Source organism: Chamaea fasciata, unplaced genomic scaffold (assembly GCF_029207755.1).
Source record: "Chamaea fasciata isolate MVZ Bird 193981 ecotype frontalis unplaced genomic scaffold, bChaFas1.0.hap1 SCAF_6, whole genome shotgun sequence".
Classification (NCBI taxonomy): domain Eukaryota; kingdom Metazoa; phylum Chordata; class Aves; order Passeriformes; family Sylviidae; genus Chamaea; species Chamaea fasciata.
In genome coordinates this window covers 65215156-65231548 of record NW_027094091.1, presented here as the reverse complement: position 1 = coordinate 65231548, position 16393 = coordinate 65215156, and the positions used below count along the sequence as shown (strand labels likewise).

Here is a 16393-nt window from a genome sequence, read left to right as displayed (position 1 = left end):
TCATCCTCCTTCCCTGCCTTTGGTTGGTTTGTGCTGTCAAACTGTCTTGGAGAGCATAAACTGAGTTCCTCTTAGATTAAACTGCAACCAAAGGTAGGCTACAGGAGCATAGGTTTATAGTGCTTTAACTGCTAATGGTCATTCAGTGCAGGGCAGAGCCAGTATGAAGCATTTCTCCTTCCCTCCAGTAACACTTGTAAGCATCAGGTTTTAGTTTACAGCTACACCTGTTTTGCTATTCAGACTTGCTCTGAGGGTGCTGGACGACTTGCTAATGAAGGAGTAGCCTCAATTATGCCGTGTTCTCATCCACCTAAAAGAAAAATATTAGAAGTGTGGTGTGAGTCCTAAAAATAGGCTTAAATATTTGCATTTTGGTGCTGTTTTCCATGGAATAGCATTTCCTACTGAAAAATGCAGGTCATCAGTACACTAGTTTGGTTTCTTAATCTTTAAAGCACCTGTTTAATCTTGGTTTTTTTGATGTATGTGACAGAATTTTAGTAGGAAATTCTGTTGATGGTTACCAGAGGGAAATAGAATTCAGTTCTTTCGCAGATATTCTTTGGTGAATTAAAAGAGCAGTAGACCTTATTTTCACCACTAAAATAACCTCAAGGGACTCTTATCTGTATAGAAGGAACACATTTCTGACGTGCAGGAAGACTGTCTCTTAATGTTGATGACTTTAATGGAACTGTACTTGCAGACCTGAATTTCACTCACTGGCACCATAGAACTCCAGAGAGTTTTTCCAGAGAAAATCCTTCCTGTTTATTAGGGCTGTTTGTGAGGTCTTTTTTTCCTCTGAACAGCAAGAATATGGATAGCATGACACTGCCGCAGCTCAAACCATGGCATGGATGCTTTCAAAAACTGTGCCATTGTGGTTTTCCTCTGAATGTTTGTTACTAACCAAAAACCCCAAAATTGATTCCTGCTGCTTTCTGTCTGTTTCTGCCGATGGCTTTTACAAGGAGGTAGTCCTAAAGTATAAATAAACATCAGTGTTTACTGATAAATTAGCAAACTCGATTTACTTTGTGAATTCTCTTTAATTCTCACCAAGCGTACAATAGTTGAGAAAAATGCACTGTGAGAAATGCCAGCTTTATTGGTGCAAAGGACAAGGCCACTTCAGCATTACTTCTATGAAAAGTTCCACAAGTTTAATGTGATTTATGATAGAAGTAGTGGTCAACCCAAAACCCTAACCATTCTGCCAGGTGAAGGAACTGAAAGGCTTTGATGAGTAATGCTATGAAAAGAAATCTGGATTTACACGTCTTTTCCCAGCTGCAATTTGGGATGGTGAAAACCAGCGCACTGAGAAGTGAGGAAAAGCTAATGCTTGGTGCGCCTTCTGTTTCAGAAAGCAGCTCTGTGTAGAATAGGGATAATAGTGTGCTCAGAGGACTTTAATCTTAGTCTTTTAGACTCTTTAGAGAATCAGGTTGGTGTGCACATGAATGTATTTAGTATTTAAGAGACTTTTAAAAGCTAAATCTGCAAAGTGGTTGTGGATGCTAAAATGGAGATTTACAAGTGCTGTGTTGCACACAGAGTTGAGGATCAGTTTACTTCTGTAACCATGTGCTCCCTGAAAAAAAATGAGCTGGAAATTGGAGTGTCCTGAGGCACAGATGTAGAAAACAGCCTGTTTTGGGGAAAATTAGTGTTGGTTGATTTGGAATGGCAATTGGGCTATGATAAATTGCATGGAAAGAGTGACTGAGAGCTAGTGAGTGCTCTGGACACGTACCAAAGATGCCAAAGAGAGAGAGAGAATACTTGAGCCTGTTCCATCCAAGCAAGCCTAGACTGCCTAGATTGTGATGCTTTTGAGTGGCCAACAGAGTCCAAGTGCCAGGGAAGTTGCTGAAAGGAACAGCTGCCAGGAATGGAAACAAAATAAAGAATATCCAAGAGGAACGGGAGAAGAGGAAATGAGTATTAGAATGGAAGACAAGGCTCAAGACAGGCTCTCCTCAATGAATAAATGAATTTTGAAGGGGAAACTTTGTATTGACTGCAGCAGAGTAACCTTTAAGGGAATATATAGGCTGTTTTGGCAAACAGAGCTGGCCTGTGATTTCTGGTGAAAAGACACTTTGAAAATGCTATCTACTTTGGCCATGTAGATTATAAATATTTTGGGGAAATACTGTTATGCTTTAACTACCTATTCCTAGGAAGAAATCAAATTTTGGGTTTAAGCTTGTGCACTTTTTCTAGAAAAACTTTACAGCCATTTCCTGCTTTGAAGTAAGAAACCAAATTGCAGATTGTTTTCTTAGGTGGTTGGGGCTTTGTGTATCTTACAAGCAACTTTCTCCTGAAAATGTTATTGCTATGCTCTGTATCAATAGAATTCTTTAGTTTACTGCCTTTGCTGTTTATTGGAGGACTTTCTGTTCATTCAAGAAAGGTTTGCTGTAATTTTGGCATAGATTTGGACCTTGAAGTAAAACCACTCTAAGTGTCTGGAAGATATGGAGTGAAAGAGTTCTTTCAGTTGTGTAGGATTTAAGTTGTTTGATTTATTTGACCTTTAATTCAAAGTACAAATGCTAGTTTCAATAAGTGCAGAAGGACTTTGACCTTGTATCATGGAGCATATTTAAGATTTCACAGAGTACTCCAAGAAGATTCTAAAAATTATGTCTCAAAACTGAGGTAAAAAAGAAAGATGGGTTAGAGGAGCATTTTGTCTGCTTTCTTTCAGAACTGCTACTGTAATACTAGAACAGAAGAATTATTCATTCCTAAGTCTCACACTTAAAACATCAAAGAATAAGTTTGCTTCTCCCTATCAAATGTGACAGTCAGCAGTTCTTCCACAGATAAATAAAAGGAAAAAAAAATGTTAGGAAATGAGGACATTCCAAACTCTGGATCACACATTCTGCACACCCACTAAGGGACACATTGTGGTTTATAATTTACCACCAAATAGCTGTGGAATTGCCCTTGTGTATGTTTCCTTCTGATTTGGGTACATTTTAGGTTGGTTTTGGTTTTTTTTCCTGTATGTGAAGATAGAAAACATGTTCTGTGTTCCTCAAATGTCCTGTGCTCTTGTAGTACAGAAATAAAGAATGCAAATAATATATATTTAAAAAATCTAAGTAGAGCTCCATAAGTATCAGAAATTATTTTTGAAGATGATTTTGAATCACCATGAAAAATCAGTATCTTTTAAAATTAACAAAAATATGTATACATTTAAAATAAATGACTGGTGATATTTGAGTCATTGCTTCTGTTTTCTGTGTAACACAAAATATGTGCACACACAATAGCACAAGATGGTTCAAGGACTGAACATGTGTTCATCCCTGCACACATTTATAAAGTTCTTTTCTTAGAGTTATTTCACTAATTTTAATGCAATAGAAGTCTCTTTTGATTTCTGCTGTACTAGTGAGATTCCCGCTTTCATCCTTTTATGATTGTCTTTGCCACTAAAAGAAAATTGGGATTGCTTCTGAATGCAAAAGCAGCAAATTGCTGGTGACACAGCCATTGGTTGCCCTGGGAGTACTTGCTGCATCCTTCAGTTTAATTTGCTTAATATATGTAATTAATTAGGCAACTGCAAAATGATAGAAATGTATTTGTGGATTCAGCCTCTGTAAATTAGTGATAAACCATTTGATACTGCAGGACGTTAGTGCTTTCTCTGTGGGACTAATGATGTCTAATGCCTCAGCAGTCATTTGTGGAGCTCATCATGTTTACCTATTAAAATGAAGTCATTACATTTTGCTGCAGAAATCTTAGAATGCTTTTTGGTACTACCTGCTGTGAATTTGGCTGTGAATTCCTGATCATGAGTAGCACCTGAATCCAGGTGAGCAGGACTTTGTCCACTAAAATAAGTATTTTCCACAAAGGCAAAAAGAGGTCTCCTGAAGGGTGTGGAGATCATTTAAAATGCTTGGACTGCATAGCTGGAACGTGTCTACTTGTCTGCAGAGAGCTTTTAGCATGGCAGGTGCTGTGCCCACATTGTGTGCAGCTGGGCAGCTACACATGCAGCTCCTGAGCCTGGCTGCACAAATGATAAATCTTTTGTACGTGAAAAGATGTAGAAAAAAAAAATATTTGGAGGCTCAACTGAAAGAATTTTCAAAATTCAGCTTAAGGCCAAGCCTTCCTAATTTCCTGTACAGCGTTTTTGTTTTTCTCCCCTCAGACTATTTAGGGGAAAGTGATAATTTAGCTGTGGTCCAGGCACATGGTTACGAATGTCATCTGCACCCAAGAGATAAGTGACGTAACCTCAGTGCAAAGAAAAAAAAATTGCAACTTCACTTGTTTGTGAAGGTGGTTTTTTTCCTTGAGGAGATTCTTGTGGTTTTTTGGCACTGTCAAGCAGCATAAGAAACTTAGGAACTTAATCAAAGAATCAGTAGGGTTGGGAAAGACCTTTAAGATCATCTAGTCCAATCAGGATGGAAATTAGATGGGACTCTGCTGGGATGAGCCTTTTGGAGCCTGGGGTCTTGAGTGCCTTTGTCCTCTATTTTAACTTGCTCCACCTGCCAAATCTATTAGAAAATGGATTATTTGTTCATTTTTGTTAACTGTGGCCCAAATATTTTAATGATATAATAATACAGGAGATTTTCCTGTATATGAAACGAAATTTTCCTGTATATGACTTTTCAATAGTGAACTGTAAGATCAATGTAGTGGAATTATTAATAGAGATTAGAGCACAAAAAAGTTAAGATGTTTTAGCTGGTATTCTATGTATGTAGTATGTGAACAAAAGTGTTATTTTTCACAAGGTTGAAAGTGTCTAGTTTTCTGCTGGAAGTGTGAACAGGGTTAGGATCAGCAAACACCTTTTAAAGTAGAATTTCATTTGGTGCTTACGTTGGAAACGACATGCAGCTTTTAAACCCTTTGTCAACTAATTCCTCACTGGATGTTGAGGTTGAGATGGTGGTTTTCAATCAAGGCACGATGTGTGTGATACATCAGTTTATTAAGAAATATCATGCAGTTTCAATGGCAATGGCTAGATAGAATTCTTTGTAATTATAAAACATAGGCTTGGGGAAAAGCCTAGCTCCACGAAAGTTAGGAGCAGAAACACCCATTCACAAAGAAAAGAGACTTTCAACTCATGCGTTTGGTTTCAGTGGTTGCTTACAAACGCTAAGTATAGGGAAATAATTTTTAAAGTAAGACAAGTATCAGTGTCTTCTTTCCTTAGCTGGGCTTGGAGACCTCCAGGCTTTGAGATACTTTGTGAAAACAAAGCATGTGTGTATGGAGTAGCAAAGGATTTTGTGTGTATGTTGTAGCTTGATTTTCTGGACTGATTTTATTTTTTTTTTTCCATGGGGAAAAAATAGAATTCAGGATATTAGAGGATCTTTGGCAACTTTAAGGGGATTTAAAACATTTAACCAGGTGATGTTGATTGCATTCTGAAGGACAACCAGCTTAGTTGGTCAGTGAGGCTCCCTCACTGGGCCCAGTATTTTCAGTACTTATTCATTCCCTTCACCTGAACTGCCAGGGCTCACGCAACCACTGATCTTGGGCTCTCTTTGCTTTGTCTGAGGTGTGGAACCTTTTTCCTATCCCTGATTTCCTTCACTGAAGTCAAACTCCTGCCAACAAGTGAGCTAGGATCACTAAACCTTGTGTCAAGCACTACTGAGTGCACCATGCTCACAACATTTTATTAAGGAAGGCGTGAAGGATGCTGAATTAATTAATTTGAAAAAAAGAGAGAGACCCTAGAGAACCCACAGGAGCAGCTCTTGCAGAAGATAAACATGTAAAGGAAAGTAGAGACAAATTGAGGCTCTAGGCTCTACTGTCAACACACGGGGAGAGGAAAAATCCCTCTGCTGTCTCTGTGGGCCTGTCCAGCCTGTCAGTCAATATGTCCTTAATACACACGTTATCGACCCAAAGCACCACACCAGAGTGCCCAGTACACTTTGTACTCTGCCATGGGACTGGCTGCTCTGGGGCTGGAACTCTTTCAGCCTTTCCTGAACTTATCTTCTGTAAATTCTGTGTGCTGTGCCCTGAGACTCTATCTTAAGTAGCTGGGCCCTTTCCCAGAAGAGATCTGAGCACTGTGGGCTCACCTTTAGCTTTGGCTGAGGGCAGAGGTGCTGCTATGGCTGGATGAATACTTGAGGAGCTGAGTAGGCTGGAACTGGGGTTTTGGCAGTTATGTAAGGATTTGTGTGCCCACTATAGGATGTCCCTTTAGGGACACCAGATTACAGGCAGTTGGCACATCTACTTTGCCCCAGTTCTTACTCCTCCATGTGAAGAAAGCAACCTGCCTCAGATTGTCAGAGACATAAATGTGAGATGGTTTAAAAGCATGTCCTGGATGAAAGACAGAGAGAATATTTTCTGACTTGTGCAATTTGAGGAGCAAACATGGGTGTTTACTCTGTGCCAAAATCTGCCCACATAAGCAGATCAGACTCTTTTTTTTTTCTTTTAATGTTGTTCTGGAAGGTCAGAGACTTTTTTTTTTTTTTTTGCTTAGTAAAGCAAAGTTCACAGAAACCAGAGTAATGATCTGATTGCCAATTTTTCTTCATTCTTCCCTGTGTGCTTAGTTAAATAGAACTGTGGCAGTCTCACCTTTGAGTAAAGATGCTGTAACTACTAAATAAGCAATAAACAATGAACTCCTTTGTCCATTTAAAAAAAAAAAAAAAAAAAAAGGTCACCTCAGAATTACTGGTATAAATGGTAAAAAATGACTTGAGGCCTGTTTACATCCTGAGCCCTGAGAATTTACCCTGCAACTGTTTGGGTTTCTGCCTCTGGACATCCTCATGCTCAAAAACAGTGCCACCTCCTGTAACCCTCACTGCTCTGGTGGAGTCTGGAGCAGAAATTTGGGGTTAGACACATTCAGTGTGCAAATGCAGCGTTTAAGGCAGCTTCCCCCTCGTACTGTGTGTGTTTCAAACAGCACTGGAGGATTAGTCTGCTGTAACATGTTAGGGCTGAATCATGAATTCGAGTCTCTTTGCTTTGCCAGGGACAGTTTTTATTTGTATCTCTTTACAATTATGTCTCAGTATCTTCTTTGCAAAAGAGATAATAATTCTCTCCCTGATAAGGACACTGAGGCTTTTCTTACGTTGGGGGATTTTTTACTGGGTGTGTATTTCTGATAAGCTCTTAGCAAAGTGGAAGTGTAGCAGTGAGAACTGAGTTTGGGTATGTGTTAATGACAATCAGCTCAGGCCAGTTTCTGCTAGGTTATGTGGCCCATGGATATATGGCAGAAACTGCCCTCTCTATCCCAACAGCTGCCCACCTCTCTGTGGGGGTGAGAGATGGAGAGGGGTTAGATAAGGGCTCAGCTGTCCCCTAGTCTGTAAACATTCTTTTGTGCTGAATATTTGAAACCTCTTGTTCTGAGTCCTGCTTGATACTGTTGAGTCTCTGAACATAAACAGTAGTGAAATCTAAGTCCATGAGGTAGCTTTTATAACACTGATGTTGATTAAAACATCCCAAACTGGTTTTTGTGCTTATTTACACAGTGGAACTCGTAGAAAAGCTCAGCAATCAATATTGCCACAACAAAAAGTTGAGAATACTTCGTTTTCTCAATATTTTTTCCTACTTGTCAAACACTGAATAACTTAATTTCTAAAACATATAATTGGTAAAGTAAAATGGCTGAAATAGACAACAGTTGTCTATTTGACTAGGATTTCCTTTATCTAGTAGTGATCACTTCTTTACACCCTTTTAGTTTGTCTACTAGTGAGCTAAATTACTAACAGTTGAAATATGTTTCAGGACAACTGCATCTGAAATCAGTGGACCTCTAACTATTTAAGGAGAAAATTTGCCCTTTGTTGAAATCATGATTGCCACATCCCCTAAGAGAGATTTCAAGCATGGAAGCTGAGGAGAGGGGCTTATTTGTACCTATTGAGGACAAACAGAAAACCTCCTACGCATTGTAACTTATGGCTAATTGTCCTAGGTTTGCTTTTTGCCACGGAGGGTGTAGGGTTTCTTGGCCCTTGTGCCAGACCTCAGTTTCATAGCCCGCAAACAGCTTTAAATTCAATGAACTGTGAGTCATTGCATTTGGAAGAAGTCCCAGGAGACACCACAAATAGAAGTGACTCTGTGGTGATTCCATCAAGTACCAAAGGGAACCAAAAGGACCACATGGGAAGTTACTTCCAGGATTTCTGGACATTTGTGGGCGTGTTATCACAAACTGCTCAGAGCAATTGGAACAGCTGATCTTTCTTTTTTGAGTTAATATTTTTCTGATTCCCAAAGATCCAGAGTTGCAAATTTTTTTCCAAGTAATTTTGGCACTAAGCTGTTACTGAAAAAATTTTTTTTTTTTTTTTTTTACTTCTGTGATAAATTGGTACCACTACTCCACTTCTAGCAACCAGTTATCAGGTTGCACTCTGCAATCAGAAAATCTGTAATCAGGTTCTTTTGAACTCTTCCACAAGTCTTGTCACAGCACCTTTCTTTCACTACGTGATTTCTGCCTGCACAAACACAATTTAATGTTGAAGTTCATTTAGATTAGCTGTTGTAATGTTGCTTGATGAGCTGCCAGATAGGCACGTGTAGATACTTCAGCTGAGATTTGATCCGTTGCTGCTAAACTCTCACTTGCCTGAGGTTTTCATAATCCTCAGGGCATTACCTCGGCTGCTAATTACTTCTCTCATCATGTACAAAATTGTGTTATTTCCCTTAAAGCATCATCTTCATCCAGCTTAACTTGCAGACCTGCAAGTCTGTTTCCAGTTGTTCCATTGAGTTTCTTGTTCTACTGGTTTCCTGTCAGCTTCCGCTTTTCAATTACAATAATTTGGAAACATGTGATTCCAGTACCTATACTTTGGGATTTTTGAATGTAGTTAATTTTACCTATTGGGCATATGTGTCCCTGCTTCCTTTCCAGATGAATGCACAGTGTCAGCAGTTGCATGTCCATGCAATGATTGTGTCTGACTTGCAAATAGATTTTAAGATTTCTATGTGCAAAATGTCATGGAGGTATACTTTGTACTGTGCGGACCAGGCCAAAGGAGAGGATATGGTTTAATCATTAGAAACCTCAGACTGAGAGGCATTACTTCAGGTTTCTATTCTTGGTTTTAATGCTGACTTAACATGTGACTTGTGTGAGTGATATAACCTTTGCATGCCCCTGTCTACCCACAGATAAAATTAGTGTTATAATCTCTACTTCTCAAGTTTTGTCATTAAAAAGAGTACACTGGTCTGTCTGCACAAGCCTCATCTGAAAGCCTGCTAAATATAAAATTCAGCTCTGAGGATTCATTTTTGTCTCTTTACATCCCCATAATTCACTGGCACAGCTTCTCCTTCCTGGGGTACTGGCCCATACACCCAGTTAGTGATGTCTCACAACGTCATCTCAATAAACCAAAGGAACTATAAACCAGAAGAATGGGGGTTGTGAGCGCAGGAGAAATGACATCTTTGGTGTATGGCCTATGAATAAACAAAATACTCTCACAAGTAATCCTGGTAGCTGTAAACCTCAGCTTCAGAGTCAAAGCAGAGTCAAAGGCAGTAATTTACTACCTGAGCTTAACCTTTTTGATCTGCCTAATCCAGACACAGCAAATTTTGGTAGTTGTAGATAATGAGAAGGACAAAAAAGCCAGAGCACCACTTGGTGGGGGGTTCTGTGTGTAATTTTGTGAAGTGGTCAGGTGCCACATTGCCATAAATGATGTATTTGGGTTGGACAGAACTGTGACAACTGTGTTCCTCTGTGGCCCATACAGGAGCTGTGTTAAGTAAGTTTTATTTCTGCAGGAGTTAAAAATATTGCACTTATGCAACTTGTAAGTGGTATAGATTTACATATGCATGAGTGAAAATCTTTTTTTTCCCTTGCTTGTGTGATTAGACCAGCTAGAGACAAGATGGACCTCAAAAGGAATTGGCCCAACTGTGCATCTGTCTTATGGCTCTGCTCTATGAAATACCTCTCACAGGAGATATGAAAGCTCTCTGGAAAATCCTACTCTTTAAGTACAATCTAGTGTTGACTAGGTGGATTTGGATCTGTGCTGTTCTTCTCCTCAAGTTCCTAATCTTCAAAATAAAAAAGGGAAAATGGAAGTTCCTGAAAGCTGGATCCAACAGAGCAGAAGAACAGTTCTGAGTTTTAATTGATATACTCTTGGGCTAAATTTGACAGTGAGGAGAAACTCAGCTTTGTTAGTTCTGCCTTCATGTGTGAGGACTGCATGAACTAGTGTAACAATTGTAAAAGGAGTACTATCAAAATAAAAAAAAAAAAAAAAAAAAGGAAGGAAGAAGGATATTTATTAGCCCCTGCTACAGCAACAGATTTCCACAAAAGGGTGGAAAAGAGTGCTGAAAGACCAGTCTTTCCTTGGATTTGTGCCTCTGCTAAAAAATTACCAATCCAAGAGGGAGACATTAAGAAACTAATCAAACAATAAAAATATTAAAATTAAATTTAATATAGGAATGAGTAAATCTGATGAAACAACTTGGAGAAGGGACCAGAAGTTCTGTGTGCTAGCACAAAGCCTAACTCTAAGCCTCATACATATTCTCTACGTGTTCCTGGAATAAATGATAACAGTGATAGAAAGATAAGTGAGAGAGGCACAGAGCCTTTTGACATTATTTATTGTACCAAAGTGCCTGCTTGGCTGAGAGGGTAAATACCTGTTAGAGACAAAGGCTGATATCAAAACTTGTAGTGACTCTACTTACAGCAGAATTTTCCTCATCACCTTGATGTTTAGTCAGTGCAGGTAGCAGACTACTATCTCTTGTTTGACCATAGCTGTACTGGTATGCAACTTCACACCTCTAGTGCTGAAGCAGTAACCTTTCCTTTTTGTTTTCCAATCACTTCCAAAATTATTCTTCCAGAGCCTAGCCCTTTGATTTTTTAAAAAAATATTTTCTTTTAAAACATAGGAGTATGTTATTGCAGAGGAGTCTGTGGATACACTGTACTCAGAGACAAAATAGCATCTTTGTTCCAGCTGTGTTACCCTCTTGTAAAGACTGGGCTAGCTGCTTGTGGAGCACAGAGGACTCACATCTGGGGAGTTGTCTACAGTAACGGAGATACTTGGTACTTTTTAAAAACACAGCCCATCATTCATGGTACCAGGAAAACATTCATGTTATCTTAAATGTGAAAACAATCATGTTATCTTAAATGTATGGCCTCACATGGCTTCCAAGAGAAATGTTTCCTAAAATACAAGGTGTAATATAAACTTGGCTATATATGCAAGGGAAAACAAAAATACTGCCTCAACTCCAAGGAGCTTGAGACAGGAAAGTCTGTCATTCCTCTTGAGAAATTAGAGCCCATTCACATTTAAGCCCTTCTCAGAAGCTTGTTCTGAACTTCTTGGAAAGAATTCAGGAAGTGGAACAAATAGCATTTCTGGTGATTCTTCAGTCTTTTACAATGGACAATATTGCTTAAATTATTTAGAAGAAAAATCATCATATTAACCCAGTAGAAGTGCATACCTCTGTATAATAAATGCCAGTTGCCAGTAGCTTTGCTAATCGTGATTACTTTTAATGAACTTTGGAGAAGTCTCTGAGCTCCTGAGGGGCCTGCAGACCACGGATGAGGAAAAAAAAAAAAAAGGACTTATTCTGTTCTGTGGTTTATACCGTGGCACAGCAACAGCTATATGCTGTTGAGGAAATACAGAAGAACTAAATCTCCAGTCAGTATTGAAAATTAACTCCCCTGGAAGTTCAGGGGTAAGGTGACAGGGGTATGTCAGTAAGTTTATTATAATTATCAGGTACCATGATGGGATGTGTTGCATGGATCGTCATGGATGTTCCTAATTAGGCTGCTGATGCACAGAAAGCTATGCCAACAGGTATCTTTACTAGGTCTGGATGCCAAGGCAAGTGTAGGAAAAAAGGAGGGAATGTGTGCCTTTTCGTATTTTCATGTAGTAGAAAACAAGGGAATCAAAGTCTTAGGCTCTGAAATCTGAAGGTGCTTCAGGGGTGTTCTGTGAATAAAACCACGACTGTCTGATTTTCACAGCGAAAGAATATCTCCAGGGGGGAGGATGTTTTTGTAGTAAAGTACAACTTTTTAGGATGTGCGGATTCGATGTTAAGCTACTGTTTCATTATTGGGTAGGTGGGTGGGTGAGACGGCGGAATAAATGACTCGGTTTGCACGGATGAGTAACGACCCAATTCCTCTGCTGAACTAAGGTGTGATTCTTCGGCAGACTGATATTGCTGTGGAGGCTGCATTAATTTGTATTTGCATACTATGGGGATTACTTTACACAGATCGCCTTAATTCTGTGTGTGAGCTTATGTTGAATCTTCTCTGTCGCGTTTATTACCTCAGACTATTTCTGCTCAAAAGGGGGAGTTTTTCACTCAGGGAGCACAGGTGTATGGCGTGAGGTACAGCGATTTACGTGGAAAAATAAGGAAATCTGCATTCAAACACGCTTTTTAGGTAATGGGAAGTTTAGTATGTCATTCGGTGCCAATTTAAGATAATTTCCTCTCCTGCTAGAGAGATGTGAACTGAACCGCAGATTGTGTTGGCTCTTTCTAGTCTTTGAGAAGTATCAAAGTTAACGAGCCAGAGGGATAACGCTGGGGGCTGAGAATAGGGAGCGTGCAGTTTTATTCTTGCCCCGGCAATTATGCGCTACGCATGTGGCCACAGCGTTTAACTCTTGGTACCCTCAGTTTCTCTGCTTGACAAATAGTGACTCATGCGTTCTGCACGGGGAGCCAGTGCAGCGCTAGAATTCCTGCTTGCGAAATCGCCTTAAATCTTTTGGAGAGAAGCGTTAATGGTTGCAGGGTAAGGCCAGCAGTGCCGCGGGCGGGATGCGGGTGCAGACACGTATCATTTCCCAGCTGCCAGCCGCACGGCGTTGCCTCCCATCTGCATTTTCCAGCCCGCTGGAAGACGGGCGCGGGAGGCGGCGGGAGGCGGGCGGCCGCGCTCCCCCGGGGCTCCGGCGGCGAGGGGCGGCGGGAGCCCCGCGCGGTGCGGCCGGGCCCGCCAAGAGTTAACGGCGGCTCCCCCGGGGCCGCGCCGCCGCCTCCCCACCCCGGCGCTGCATTATTATTATTATTTCTCCCCCCTTCCCTCGCCTTCCAGTTTTGGCAGGGGATTAAAGCAGCTCCCCCCTGTGGCAGCAGTGACCCAGAAACGAGTTTGATTCACGGAGTCCTTCCTCCATAACAAGTACAAACGTCAGTCAGAGGGAATCTGTGTGTGTGAGAGAGAGAGTGTGTGTGTGTGGCGCAGCGAGCCGCTCTCCGTGCCCGCTGCCCGGCGCCGCGCCGAACTCATGCGGCGGCCCCGAGCCCTCCGCGCAGGGGGAGCCCGGCCGCGCCGCCCGCCCTCGCCGCCGCCGCGCCGCCGCCAGCAGGTAACCGTGCCCGCCGCAGCGCCAGCCGCGGAGCCGCCAGCACAGCCATATTTGATGGGGTTTTTTTGTCGCTCCGGAGGCGGCGGGAGAGCAGTTTCGTGCCGAAGGTCGCTGCCTAGTGGAAATAAGATAGTACGTCATTAACATGGCGCCAAGAGCCGCGCCGCTCGGTACGGGGCGAGGGGAGGCGGCCGAGTTGCGGCTCCGCTATCCCACAAGCAACTTGTGCGGGGCTGTGGCGGGCGGAGGCGGGAGGGGAGGCAGCGCTGCCGCCCGGCGCGACCGGCCGGTGCCGGCTCCGGCTCCCTTTTTGTTCCGCTGTGGGCACGCGGGGAACCGCGCAGCTCCCCAGGTGCAGCGGCCAAGTGAGCCGCCGGTGTTCCGTGCCGTGCCGTTCTGCGCCGCGCCGTGCCGTGCCGTGCCTTGCCGTGCCGCCGGCCCTGCGCCCCGGGCGTAGCTGCAGGCTGCGCCGCGGGGGCAGCGCCGGGTATCGCCCGCCGCGGAAAGTAGGAAGCGTTGGAGCAACTTGGTAGCCAGATGGCAATGGCAGAGCGCAAGTCCTGCTCGGATACTGATCTGTAGGAAGGGGGTGGGGGAGAGCCATGGCCACTGTGTGTCACCGTGTTACCCAGATGCCCATGAGACCCGTCGCCTCTCGCCGCGGGCGAGGAGCGGTGTGCGTGGGAGAGGAGGTGCTCGGTGTGCGGGAGCAGCTTTGTTCCCCCCCCTTTACACACCCCCCCCCCCCCAATCGCACTTGGATTTGGCTGGGGGGGGGGGGCGGGAAATGCTTGGAAAGCATAAAAACTGCTCAGCGGTGAAATTAAACAGAAGTTGCCTTCGGGAGCGGGAGAGCCGCAGCCGGTCAGCCGCCCGCTTGCTGGGCGCCGGTGGTGCTCCGCTGGAGGCGCGGAGCCGGGCTGTCAGAGCTGGCCCTGTCCCCCCAGGCGGGCGCGCGGTGTCTCCTGCTGGAGAACTTGCCCGAGCCCCGAAGTGCACGTGTTTGAGAGTGGGAAAAGGCGGGGAAATGTGTGCGGCGCTGCTCGGTCCCGCCGGGGCGCGGGGCGGCATCGGGGCCGCGGCCGGCAGGTGCACGGCGACCCCGCCGCGGCCGGCCCCCGCCCCGGCGGCGGGAGGTGAAGCGGCAGCGGGGCGGGGGGCGCGCAGCGAACTTGGGCAGGACGCGGAGGGACCCGGCCCCCTCCCGCTGCCCCTGCCCGGCGCAGGCCGAGGGTCGGATCCGCGTGGCCGGGCCGGAGTTTGTGGGCGAGGGAGCGGAAAGGCGGCCGGCGGTGTTGGGGCGCGAACCTCGCATCGTAGGGGGGGGGCGCGGGGAGCGGCGGCGAACGCCCCAACTTGCTCGGGCGGCGGCCGGGGCAGCTCCGCGATTTGGCTCTTGCCCCGGTGCCTGGCGAGCGGGACGGAGCGGGGCTGCGGCATTTCTGTGTAACGGGCCGCTCTCCCTGGGGAGGTGAGTGCGGCTCCAGCCATCATTCCACTTGTTCCTCTTAGACAAAGCCACCCTGCCCGGCCCTGGGCTTGCGTAGTCGTCTGCTCCCAGAAGAATTTTGGTGGTGTTTGGGTTTTTTTTTTGTTTGTTTGTTTGTTTTTTTTGGGGGGAGGGGTGTGTGTTTTGTTGTTTTGGTTTTATTTGTGGATTTTTCAAAATTTGCTTTTCCCTTCCCGTTCGCGCCCGCCCGTTCGTTCCCGATAGGATGATTTTGGGAAGGGTGGAGGCAAAGGGTGTTTGTTTGTTTGCACCGCCTGCTGGTTGGTTTCCTGTGACAAGAGGTGATAACACAGTTTCCAGAACTGTCTGGGAGTGGGAGGAGAGACGGACACAGAAAATGAGCTCGTCTCCGAGCTGCCGCCCGATCCGCCGTCCCGTCCACCCCCTCCGCGGCAGCGTGGCCGCGGGGGCGGGCGGGGAAGGTGCCGCGGCCCTTTTCGGCAGTGACAGGGCTTTGAGGCAGAGGCGGCGGAGCCGGGGGCACCAAGTTTGATTTGCAGCCGTGGCCGAGCGGATTGGTGCGGCCGGCGGCGGGGAGGAGCGGGAGCCGGGAGGGAGGAGAAGGAGGGGGCGAGCCGGGCTGCTTCTCCTGGAAGCCGGCGGCCGTGCGGCTGGCCGGGAAGGTGCCACCCCCTCGAGGGAGGTGTAGCCCGGCGGCGCCCGGGCCGAGGGCGCTGCTCGGCACCTCGGCCGGCCGTGCCCTGGCGGCTCCGCGGTGGGGCCGGGGCCGAGATGGGATCGCTGCGGGAGGAGGGTGAGCAGAGCTGCTCTGAGCGGCACCCGGCCGGGCTGGAGCCGGCAATCGGCGTGAGTGCCGCTTTGGAAGCGACTCCCGAAGGCTCGGCTCTCATCCTGCGGGGACGTGGCTCCCATCCCGCAGCCGTGGGTGCGGCGGGGCGGCCGAGGCTCATCGCACCTGCGAGCAGCGCCTGCCGCCGGCCAGCTTCTCCTCCCGGCTCTCTCCGGCTCCTCAGCTGATCGCCATATTCTGAGAAAGTTTATTAGGTTCACCCCCAGGTGGGAGCTGGGGCATCCTGAGACCTGTCAGACCCCCCCAAGTAAAACTGGCCGTGGGTGACCTGGTTTGAGTGGGCGCCCGTAGCGCCCAGATTCCAATAGGATTTAGCAACACGTTTTGGTTGACGTTTTAATGTCAAAGGCTGAAGATGCTTTTATGCCAGCCCCATTTTTTAGAGAAGGATTTAGCTGTTATTTGGAATAATTTCCTTTTTAAGCAGGTGCTGTCTTTTAACTAAGTCAGAAGCTGCCCACACTTGCAAACCTAAAACCTTAGTGAAAGTTATGCCAAAACATGCTTGTTATGATTCTATTTCTAGAGGTTTCTCACACTCAGTGGGATATTGTTGAAACAGCAAGGATTGTATGTTTTAGTGAAAGGATTTTCCCTCTGGCTTCA

The 16393-nt window shown here is 45.2% G+C and overlaps 1 protein-coding gene across 8 annotated transcripts in view; it reads left to right on the top strand.

Annotated features, from left to right (window-relative positions):
• JADE1 (jade family PHD finger 1) overlaps nucleotides 1-16393 on the top strand; it is a 132862-nt gene that overhangs the window by 76922 nt on the left and 39547 nt on the right. The window contains exon 1 of one of the 8 annotated variants that reach the window (XM_066186656.1): nucleotides 13322-13466. The exons of 4 other annotated variants lie outside the window; for them this stretch is intronic. The gene's annotated coding sequence lies outside the window, so the exon portion shown is untranslated. Of the gene's footprint in view, nucleotides 1-13321; nucleotides 13467-13579; nucleotides 13599-14148; nucleotides 14168-14883; nucleotides 14938-16393 lie in introns of those variants that run through there. 3 more of the 8 variants (XM_066186653.1, XM_066186657.1, XM_066186654.1) reach the window with 3 other exon arrangements.